General features: G+C 42.1%; 1 protein-coding gene across 4 annotated transcripts in view; it reads left to right on the top strand.

Annotated features, from left to right (window-relative positions):
- Nucleotides 1-12,111, top strand: part of PAX3 (paired box 3) — a 129,967-nt gene that overhangs the window by 26,735 nt on the left and 91,121 nt on the right. The gene's annotated exons all lie outside the window — the stretch shown is intronic.

The raw sequence follows: 12,111 nt of genomic DNA, 5'->3' as shown, positions 1-12,111 counted from the left end.
TGAGCATATGGAGAACCTGTGAATCAGCCTTGTACTGAATCAGGTCATTGGCTCATCTGACTCAGTACCGTATACACTGAATGGCAGCAGTTTCAATAGGGGGCTTTCCCAGTCCTACCCATAGATGCCAAGGATTGGGCCTTGGACCTCTGTGTGTAAATCCTGTGCTCTACCTGTGAACTGTGGTCCCAGAGGCCACTTGGACTAGATTAGAACAGTGATGTGATATCACACAGAGGATTAACAATGTCGAGTGGGCATTTGAGGTTGTGAAACTGCCTTACTTGGCATCAACCATCCCTGTTGACTTCTGCTTTAACACATGATACTTTAAAAAAAAAAAAAGTAAGACCCTTTAATGCTCTTTGTGCCCTGTGTGATTGTTCTTAATGCAGGACAGGGCATGGAAAGCAGAATCTTTATTTTAGGTAGCACATGTGAAAGTGCCTTTGTACCAGTTGGATTAAGCAAAATATCTGGATTGCTTAAAGCAGCAATGTCTTAATTCTACTCTAATTATTGTGTGGTTGTTTGAATGCAGTTTTTTTTTAAAGAAATGAGCGAACTATCATACTTAATGTATATCGCAACATTTTCGAGGGTAATGAGATTATCTTCATAAGCTCCTGTCCTGCTGCCACTTCTTTTGAAGATAGATGGAGTAGTCATGCAGAAAGAGTGACCTTTTTGGCTACTGAGCTGTGAATCAGGAGGCCCCAGGTTCAAATCCTCCCTCCGTCATGAACTCAGCAGGTGGCCTAAGAAAGCCACTCCTTTTCAGCCTCTCAGCTCTGAAGCTGCAAGACAGGGATAACGCCTTACAGGGTTGTTGTAAGAACATAAAGATAATACATGTGAAATGCTTCGCAACTCAGAAAGTGCTATATAAACGTTGCACATTATGTATGATACTTAAACCATCTATTAGCTAACTTTGACCTCAAAACAAGCTCATCTTCTGACGTGGCCAAACATGAACCTGGCATGAGCAATTTCACAAGGATCTAACAATTATGGGTGTTATTACTTAGATCTAGGAGATAGCATTTCCTCATTAAGTCAAGGTGAATTTTCATCAAATTTGTTCCAGTATCTGTAAGATATAAAAGGGCCTAATTATAATTATACATCTGCAATACTTTATTATGTGTATGGATTTCCCTAGCATGTCTACATGATATCAGCATATTTAGCATGCTCTGTCTCTTGTAGACATAACAACTCAAGGGTGGCTATTTAATCGTTCAGTTTACTATTAAGAGTGCAGTTTAGCTCTCAGTTTGCAAAGGGCAGAGTGTACAGATTCCATGCTTGTTGAAATGAGGTGGTGGGGAGCAGAGAATGTGTTGTGCTGCCCTGCTACTCTTCTTCTGCCCTGCCCTGCCCTGTCTTCTTGCTTGCTACCCATTGTCAGAAGCTTCTGCGAAATGCCCAATAGGTTCCCTTTTCTCCATTCACATCTAGCTCACCAGATGCTCACTGAGAATGAAACCAATACTATACTGTAAGGTATGGTTTAATATAAGTAGGGCTTCCCCAGGCTTGATTCTGGAACTGTTTTTCAGTGCCAGGGCTCAGCAATGGACCAGGGGTGCCCAAACCCCGGCCCGGGGGCCGCTTGCAGCCCTCAGGGGCTCCCAATCCGGCCTGCGGGGAGCCCCCAAACTCCAATGAGCCTCTGGCCCTCCAGAGACTTGCTGGAGCCCATGCTGGCCTGATGCAGCTGCTCTCAGTGTGAGGATGACTGTTGGACCTCTCACCTGAGCTGTGGGATGAGGGCTCCATCCACTACTTGGTGTTTCAAGCCTGTGATGCAGCAGTGGCAGGGAAGGAAAGGCTGGCCTTGCTTTGTGCAAGGCCTTTTATAGGCCTTGAGCTACTGCAGGACCTTTATTCATTCATGTAAGTTCCATCTCTAATATATTCATTTCTGTAAATTTTTTCAAATTTTAAATGTAAATTAATTCTTTTTTTACCTGGCCCCCGACACAGTGTCAGAGAGATGATGTGGCCCTCCTGCCAAAAAGTTTGGACAACCTGCAATGGACCATGCAATGATATACCAAAACAGAAACTGTCTTTGAGCATGTGCAGAATGCCTTTATAATATCACAATAATGTCAGCTCTGCTTAATACAAAGCAAGTCTGGCAGTGTTGTGCTTCATGTCAGAGGCATAACTAGGGAGGAACCTGAGGGGCACCTGCCCCAGGTGCTACACTGAGGGGGCATGCGTAACTGCCCTCTAGTCTCCACCCTAGTTATGGAGGAGGCGCTGGTGCCTTCACACACACCCCATTCCTTCTTCTTCAAAGAGGAGCCTCCATAGGAGAAGCGTTCACGAAGCCACTGCAACAAGTGCCCCCCCGGGAAGAATGTGGAAGTGATGTCACGATGTCACATGATGTTGTGATGTCACTGGCCTGGGTGTCAGGGCAGTGCGTTATGCTATTTGTCTGTCCATACTGGCAAGAAGTATCATTGCATCTCCACCACATTGCCTCCACTATGTGGCTTTTGTTTACACTCAAGTAAAAAATTGAGAGAATGAGATCTTTGGATAAGTATTACTGGGGTACAACTGACATAGGGGTGTACTCCTGCACAGATTAACAGTGATTATAGACAAAGGAAACATACAGTACTTTAAAAATTCCTTAGTTTGCAATATTTCTAAGTATACATACATATGTTACGGTGAATGTTTGAAATCTGGTGAATGTCAGCATTCACATGTGAATGATGATAATCCTTTATGGCAAATGCCCAAAAACTCAGGAAAGTTATACACATACGCACAGGAAAGTTTTATGGTCAGTTACATGTGACTGCCAGAATTCTCTTGCATGACTGAAAATGTGAAATATATATCTTCTGATATTTACCTGGAATAGTCCAACATTCTTACATTCATTGTAACAGAAACCTTTGTAGTATCAGGAGCCTCTCACCATTTTTCTCTCTTCTCTGCTCACCCAGCTAATCATTTTCAGATATTTTAAATATGGTTAGCCTTTGACAGCTTGGTCCAGAGCTTATGGAAAAGATTTTTTTTTTTTTTTACTAAGCTCAGAATATGAAAGCAGCTGTTGGTTTCCTTCCCTGTTTAGATCAAAAGTAAGCAGAAGACAATGCTATGGCCAAACCCTAACATTTGTGTTAGCAAAGATTTTTAGAGTTGGTGATCTGTAAAAGTCAATAAACACTTGTTCATGGCCTTTTCTTCCTGAGCATCAGTCATAAGACCTAGAAACTATCTGTAAACAAAAGAAGGGAAATGCTCAAATTCATTCACTAAGTCCCAAATTCCAAGGAATGGGTCTCTCTGAAATTGATCTAACACTCACACTCACAGATTTTTCTCATTTTAATCTTTCATAGCCATGTAGGGGAAAACATGTTTAATTTAATAAAAGAACACATCATTTTCATAATGTGGCCATTATTCTGCTTTGCATATTTGGAGTGCTTTTTCCATATGTAAGGGTGAATTTAGAAAGTAACATAATTCAGAATCTGGCACAGTGGAGACTGAGCTGCAATGTGCATGGCTGTGTATCATCTACATTGCTGTGATAACTTCAGCCAGATCTTTCCTGAGTTTTATCAAAAGAAATGCGCTTGTATCAAGCTTGCAAATATGGCCACTGCCAGATGTCATGGGATGGTTTGTGGGATAGGAAAAGAATTGCCTGTTTCCTTACTGGAGAATAGTACATATATACCTACTCGGGCATTGAATATTTGTGATTGGAGATTTGCAAATACAGCTATCCTAATTGCTAGCAAACATTGAGCAATATCACAGAAGATGGCCTGGTTTGTTCAGAGTTATCATCCTTTGCTATTGGTCTACAAAATCAAATAGATCATCAGTCAAAAATTGCCAGTTGATTACACAAAGAACTGTGTTTCTGTGTTGTGCCCTAAAATGAGGTGTGTTAAAAATGTCACCTAGAAATGTTTTGTGTTGAGCATAATGTACTTGATACAATAGAGTGCTTTTCTTCTTGTTATCTGTGGGTGAGTGTCAGTCTGCCCCCAAAGAACTTCAAAGGCTTGAAGTAGAGAGATGCTGAGCTCCTTCTTGACTGCCTAAAAGCAGCTCACAGAGAGGCATCCACCTTGACATCACTTAGAAGTTCCCAACTTTTGCAAGTTCACACCACTTTTTCATGCCTAAGGCTGGCCTCAGCTAATTTGAATCAAAGCATTTGATTTAGCAAATATTAAATGTGAAATGTTTAGAAATTCATTTTGAAATTTAACATCTGAACTTCAAATTTTGAATTGTGGTAGCAAACCTATAAGAGAGCAGCAAATATTCAGACTTTTGAGTATGGCTCTTTTGATGGTTTATGGTTTGCAACAGTTAATGACACTTTTTAATAATATTGTGAATTGTATTAAATATTTGGATGAGGAAGGCAGGAAAAAAAATTAAGAGAGAAACAACATTCAAGTATCAGATTAAAGGAAACCCCAGCTTGTATTTTGGTACTAAAGTTTTAAGAATGATAAAATTTGAATGTGAACATTTTTTCCAAAATTTACTGTCAAATATTACACTTTCTTGTAATTTGAAATGTGACTTTGGTTGTTTGATGTGAAAACATTTCCACTAATTTCAGATTTAAAAGACACTTTTTGGCACATTTAATAGACAGATAGCAACACTCACTGTCTCTGTAAAGTCTTGATGTATTGTGAATGCCCCATTTCATTTTTGTTAGGGTGGGATGCACAATAGTCCATGGATCATATGCCAAAGGATGCAGCATCCATAGGGCACATGGCTGGGAAGAGGAATCACAGATAGAAATTACAAGGAAAAAGAATGTGGGGTGATGTGACACGTGATCCGTTTCACAATATAGTTCAGTGGAAGAACTGTGTTGGGTAATGCCGAGGAGGAAAGCTTGTAGGCAATGCCTATTGTTATTGCTACTTGGACATACTATGTGACAATTAAGGGCCCAGTCCTGAACTTGGCCAGCGCTGGCACTGAGCCTTAGTGCTGGATGTTGTTGTGTTGGCAACCTTCAGTCTTGAAAGACTATGGTAACACGCTCTGAATGGTGGTTCTGGAACAGCGTCTAGTGTGGCTGAAAAGGCCAATCAGGAGTGACAATTGTGCCGACACCGTATGGCAAAGTTGGAGTGTCCTCTCCAGTGCGTGAAGCCTGGGTAAAGAAGGTGTGGAGGATAGGCTGTTACCCATGCAGCAAATCCCCCCTCTTCACGTCGCTGGAATGATCCAATGGAAAGGCAGAAGCCAATACGGTTGGTTCCAGCGGCGTCGCAGGAGTTGCCAGAGCGTGACTGTGTACAGCCACGAACTGCCTCAGGGACTCCGGCTCCTGATTTTGCCTCGAGGTTGACTTCTGAAGCCTTTTCCACAACTGGATGTAGCAAATGTGCCATAAAGCATGTTTATGGTACTTGACAAGTAAGAAGTACCAACCCTGTGTCTGCATCAGTCAGGTGCTGGGCACAGCGCCGGCAGGAAGAGGATGCAGTGCTGCTGGGAGTAAGTTCAACCTCCAGGCAGTGGTGCAGCCTCTGGGGGCAGGGGGAGGGTGGAGCGAGGACGGGGAGGGGGAAGGAACCAGGCCAGGGGGGAGATGGGATAGTTGAAGTTCTGCTCCACAGGATCCTGAACTCTCTGTTGGGCCTGATATGGTATTTCTCAAGTGTGCGCAGGCAAAATAGCTGGCAAAGACTTGAGAAGCTCCATTGTGGAGCTTGGGGTTTTCCTTAGGAGAAGTGGCCAAAAGTCCTCTTCCCCGATAGAGACCTCCAGCTGCTTCCCAGTGCTTGCTGGATACAGCGGTAGCTGCTTTGGCACTGCTGCTTCAGTGGGTGCTGGCAAGCTCAAGATTGGCCTGTAAGTCTTGTTTATACATCCAGAATGCACAAAGTAGAAGGTGCAACTTATGCTTCAAAATGAGTGCCTAGGTTAAATAATTCTTGATTCTCTGACAACTCATGCTATGCCCACCCAAATTCCTAATTAATGAGAGTACAGTAATGAGCTTCTTGAATTCAGATCCTGAACACTTTTATTTGAAACTAAATCCCATTGGTTTCAACTGAGCTTTCTTTAAAATACTTAGGATGGGTCCTAGACGTGTGGCTGACAGCATACCAAGTGTCTTTTTTTATATCACATCATGTGACTTGAGATGGATGTCAGGCTTACCAGCTAGATAGGAAGTGGTATTCTGGGGGGAGGGGGGCTAGGTTTTGCAGGGTGCCTCAATGCACCAAGCAAGGGGCCACTCTCCTTCATCGCTGGAGCCGTTCCTGGCGGTGAGAGCAAAGCAGAGGTGTGTCTCTGATGGTGAGGGGCAGGGGACACTTGCATGGTGTGTTGAGGCCCTCTGCAAAACTTAGCATTGTGCCCCCCCTCTGGGAACGCCACTATTGATAGGTATTTCATGTGTCAGTGGAAATACTTGAATAATGACAAGGGGGGGAGGGGAAAATAAACTATTAACACTTCCAATATAATGGTTTGTTCAGAAAAGCTGTGCAAAGATTCTGGCTGAATTTGAGATTTTTGTATAGAATCAGTCCTCTGAATGCAAAGGAATTACAAGGAAGTAAAGATAATGAAATAATTATCATAAAATAGCATAGAGAGTAGAATCATCCCCTTTGCAGAGCACATTTCCATTTTCAACGTTCTTGTGTATATAGGCACATGTATAGGCTACCTCCAGGTTCAGAGGAGGTATGACTCTGTAAACCAGCTGCAGGGAAGCAACAGTTGGAGATGGTGCTTAGTCCTTCATCTCCTGCTTGTGGCTTTCCAAAGGCAACTGGTTGGCCCCTGTGGAAAGCAGGATTGGACCAAATAGACCTTTGACTTGATCCAGCAGGGCCTTCCTGTTTTGTGCAGGTTATGTGTATAGTTGTGATATTTATGGAAGCTATCTTGTTAGCCAAACTAGAGCTAAGCTAAAATCCACATACTAGATCAGCCATTTTCAACCACTGTGCTGTGGCACACTGGTGTGCCGTGAGTGGTCCACAGGTGTGCCACAGGAATTTGGGGGAAGGTCATTTATTAATAGGGCTAGTGGGAGATGTGAGCCCCCCACTGGCAGCATGGTGTGCCTTGTCAATTGTCAAAAACCTGGTGGTGTGCCTTGACCATTTTAGTACCTTGTCAGTGTGCCATGAGATGAAAAAGGTTAAAAATCACTGTACTAGATGTATCTGGATGTGTTGAAACAATGTGCCTGAGATAAAAGGTTAAAGGTATGTGAATGACCTTGTCTCACTACATTCATTTTTAAAGTTTGTTGGTGCTGAAGTTGTGATCTGAAATTATTGGTATGGAGTTATTAACCCTTTAAAGAACCTTTGGATAGGCTACTCATTTATCCATCATGACTGGTTCCAGTGTGACTTGAGGATCCGTGCTATCAAACTGGCAGAAAATGGTATCCTTGTAGCCAAATCATTTGGGAACAAAATATGATTCTGAACTAATTGATAGTCATGGTGGTCCTAGGACAAGCAGCAGACTGAACCCGTTTGAGACACAGCTGACATTCAATACCAGCCAAACCATTTATGAAATGTCCCTCACTGTTTCCTGATGAGTCTGAAAACCTTGTTTCACCCTTGGTATGAAAGAGAGTTTGCCACTGGTTTTATAATAGCTACCCAATTGTCAGAAGTTCTGGCAAAGAACTTATTACACAACATGAATTGGGGAGTTGCAGAACGGACTGAGTGCATATGTACTTCGAAGGTGTTTGCCCTCTAATGTATGACAGCAACTGGAATAGAAAAGTTCTCTATCAAGTGTGAATCACCCTGTGCCTTGTTTTGTCACTGGACAAAACCCATCGCCACCCTGTAAGTGATGCAGCCTTTATGGTTCAGCGATTTGCCTCAGCATGGTGGTAGAACCTGAAAACATTTAATTACCACTGAAGCTTTCCCCACATTGCAGCTCCATGCTGGGAAAATTTGTCATGCAGCTACTAAAGACACAAAAGCCCTGCCACAAAAAGGTGGCAAACTCATATTTACCGTATTCACTAAGGAGACTGTGTTCAAATTAGGATTTAAATATGCACCATCTTCCAATCTATGGGTTTTTTCCCCAGATGACAAATTCCTGTGCTGTCTCTTCTATGCTTTGTGGCTGAGGTTGCAATTCTAGCCACACTTACCTGGGAGTAAGCACCATTGACTAGAATGGGACTTACTTCTGAGTAGACATGCATAGGATTGGGCTCTCGATCTTAAGCATGTTAACTCAGAAGTAGGTCTCCTTGAGTTCAATGGTACTTACTTCCACCTAAGTGTGCACAGGTTTGCAGCCTTACTCCGCAGTTCTGCACATGTCTAGTCAGAAGGAAGTACCACTGAGTTCAATGGGACTTACACCCATGTAAGATAACGTTCCAGCCTTATTGTTCCAACTGGGAGCACAAGTACTCCGGGGAAAGCTAAGGGTCTGTGGGACACAACATATAGTTTATCCTGTAATTTACCCTACCTCTACTGCTCCTGTCAGACACATGAACTGAAATACCCCTTGATTAGAGGAATCTGAAGCCCTGAAGCTGTGCTCTCAGCAGTTTCTGATGGCACAGAGTCCATTCAAGCATACATCACTCATGTGAATGGAGGTGGGATGAGCCCTCTTCTCTTTATTTACACCACAAGCTAGATGCGCTCTAAATGACATCTCTCCACTGGTATTGAAATAGGCTGCCATCTAACGAAGCTGCACGCGCACTCAGGATCAGATGCCATGTGCAGCTGGAGCTATGTTTGATACTGTTTCCACAGCAGTTCCTGCTGACATGTCTTTTTGGCAGTTAGACTTGCTTTAGCGTAAACAGCAAACAAACCTCCAGCTATATGTGTCCCCTGCACACACATCTTCTTTCAATCACAGCCACTGTACACGCATTTGAAAATGCATCTGATAAACTGGTTATAATGTAGCTTTGTGCAGTTAATTGATCCTCCTACTGGATTTCCCACTGTTTGGTGTTAAGTTTGGTGTTAAGTCCATTCTTGGTTACCCTAGAACTTTTTGTATTGTGACTTGGTAAAGACTCCTTTGGTCTGATGCAAACTGAACAACAGAAATAATTCGGAGAACTTTTCCAGGGGAGGTCAAGTAGTCAAGTTTAAAAACATTCATTACAGGATTTTGTTTCCTGTAATTATCTCTCTCTCTCTCTCTCTCTCTCTCTCTCTCTCTCTCTCTCTCATGGCATGCTGGTAGAAGTTTGAGGATGAGTTAGTTGTGGACTGGAGCCTCACATGTGTTTTCTGTTAAAATATTTAGAGTTCTTTGTCATTATAACGTAGATTCTATTGTAAAGTGGTAAAGCCTACTTTAATAGTTTAGAAAGTTGCATTGACTGATTAGAGAGTTTGGAACATTCTGGGTATATACATCACATTCCTACTGGGAAGCTGTTTTTGCCTTGTGATTAAAAGGGCTTATTCTGTACATAAATTGCTAGATAGAGATTTCAATGAAATTATGCCAGGAATCAATTTGGCTTGGAGTTGTTATTAAGTCAGAAGAAGAAAAAAAATGATGAGAGTTCAGAGCCAATTATCAATTACACTTGTGTAGCACTATTGGAATCATAACTACTTGTTAGTGCAACAAGTCACTTATTTCTGCCTCCACCCACCCTCTAGCTTGCTAGCAAAGGTTTAAAAAATATTGTTGATGTTTTTCATGACCCAGAGGATTTGATCACATATATGCAAGAGACAATCGGCACATGCTCTTTTTTTCTTTCTCCTCCCTCTTCACTGTGTCAGCTCTGTGCACAACACGGCAAAAGTTTTTCCCTGTCCAGGTGTAATGAACTATTTACTGTTTTGGGGATGGGAACTGCTGCCACTCAAATAGAAGGAAAAGCCACTAAAATAGATGGAAAAGTACAGATCTCACATGTGTGGCCTTGGGGGAGTGCAGATTTTGGTCACATGACTGGCAACATGAGGCACACATAAGCTGCATTGAACCAAGTGGGAGTAAAATATAGAATTATGCACAAAAAATCCCTTGTTTTCCATTGAACTTCATACATTTGTCCTCTTTGTGCCTATCGGGTGGATGTTGGGTACTGCTACACATCTTGCATGCTTTTTAGTAAGTAACTTTTGATTATTGGGTCTTTACCTAAGGCACCACCTATAATGAATCTTTTGTCTTTGCTAACACAAGAACTACATTTCTCTTCACTTCTGGTCTCTGATGCAGGCAGGAGACTAATTTTTCATTTAGTGCTGGAGACAGAACTGAGTAACTGCCTAATTTTATATCCTCCCCCTAATAATAATAAGAAAGAAAGAAAGAAAGAAAGAAAGAAAGAAAGAAAGAAAGAAAGAAAGAAAGAAAGAATTATTCTTTGTGTTTGTCCTGATGCTCCTGAGATCCAACCTGAAGTCCAGCCTGTTTAGAACAATTTATCTAACTCAGGGCCCAATCCTGTGCTTCACTGGCCAGTTTACTGATGGCACACACTGTTGCAAACATGCCATAAAGCATGTTTGCGGGGATAAGTGCCAGCCAAATGCTGGCGCTGGCCCAGTGTGAGCCCATGCTGGGACAGCACTGGTGGGAGGCCGCTGATCCGCCGCCAGGCATTCCTTGTGAAATGCCTAGCGGTGGAGAGGTAAGGTCGGGGAGGTGGGGAGGAGGCAGGTGGAGGGCGGGGGAAGGCATGGCAGGGGAGGGAGCGGGGTGGGAGGGGAGCAGGATCATCAGAGCTTAGCTCTGCTGGATCTGGAGGCCTGTGTCTGGCCGCACAGCCCAACACTGGCTAAAGAGCCACCACAGAATTGATTTGCTCCCCCATTTTATTAAACATCCAGCTGGAAAAGCAGTTCTGGAGAACTTGAAAGTTCTGCTGTCACTACTTTGTGACATGACAATTGATGCTAATATCCTGGTTGTACCATACCGTGGCTTTGGGATAGTTTTCGTACGTGTCATATGAGTATCTTAAGCAAGGCATGTTGAGATGAATGGCGATCAGGCAGCGGCTGTAAACGGATTGCATTACTGGCTGTGGATATAAGGGCCACAAAATAGTTTCAGTGCAAATTGTGATAAAAACATACAAATGTACATTACAAAAATACTCATCTGAAATTATCTAAAAAGTAACAGTCACCCAGGCTTCAGAGCTTCTTGAGAAGGTGCTAATTAATTTGCAAACTGCAAGCTTTTTTTTTTATTTTAAATTTACTAGCATAATTTTATTGGTCCGCTGTTGTTGGGTTTTGAAATAATGTTGTCCATTTCTGTTGTGCAGTTGTTATTTCCCTCTGTCAGTGGGTGTCTTTTTTCAGTTTTGTCCACCTTTTCAAGCTTCTTTTCATACAAGGCCAATAGTTTTTTAAGGAGGAGAGGAGTGAGACAACAAGCAACTTGAGAAAAGCGTTCTTGTAGCAAATGTGAGCATTTTCAGATTTGCATTGATTTCCATTTTAAATTCTTTCTGCAAAAGGGACCATTTTCAAATGAAATGCACTCCACCAGAGTGCTAGTCCAGCACACTGGAATGGATGAAAACAACAATCCAACAGCATTTTTATGTTCAATTTTTAGTTTACTTCAGCAAGGGGGAAAAAAAAACTAGAATATCTATTTTTGCATTACAAAGAATTCTTTAAATAAGAGCAAAAGGTGCTTCTTTATGTGACACCAACAAGCTAATGTATGTTAATTGGGAGGTAACACTACAGAATCCCTATGGCTATGCTCATAAGTTCCCACAAATATTAGTAAGAGGACTCAGGAACAAATATGTTGTAGACTGCAGCAAAGGCAATACTTACAACTTACTTTCTGGCAGCATCATAAAACTTAACAGGTCTACTCTGAAGCAAAAGATCTGCAACTACAAACATGACCAGGAGAGCTATTGTTTGACATGTTTTTAAAACAGGTTTACTTCTGAGGGTTTAACACTCTCTTAAAGATCTGTGACCTGTCAAACTTTATAATTTAAATAGGATTTAAAAAATGCATAATAGTAGAAAAAAATTGTTTACAAGTGCACTTTCTACAATGTTGAAGGTACATCTTGTTACATAAGGTTGTGAA

Source organism: Tiliqua scincoides, chromosome 3 (assembly GCF_035046505.1).
Source record: "Tiliqua scincoides isolate rTilSci1 chromosome 3, rTilSci1.hap2, whole genome shotgun sequence".
NCBI classification, from domain to species: domain Eukaryota; kingdom Metazoa; phylum Chordata; class Lepidosauria; order Squamata; family Scincidae; genus Tiliqua; species Tiliqua scincoides.
This window is presented reverse-complemented; position numbering and strand designations above follow the sequence as displayed.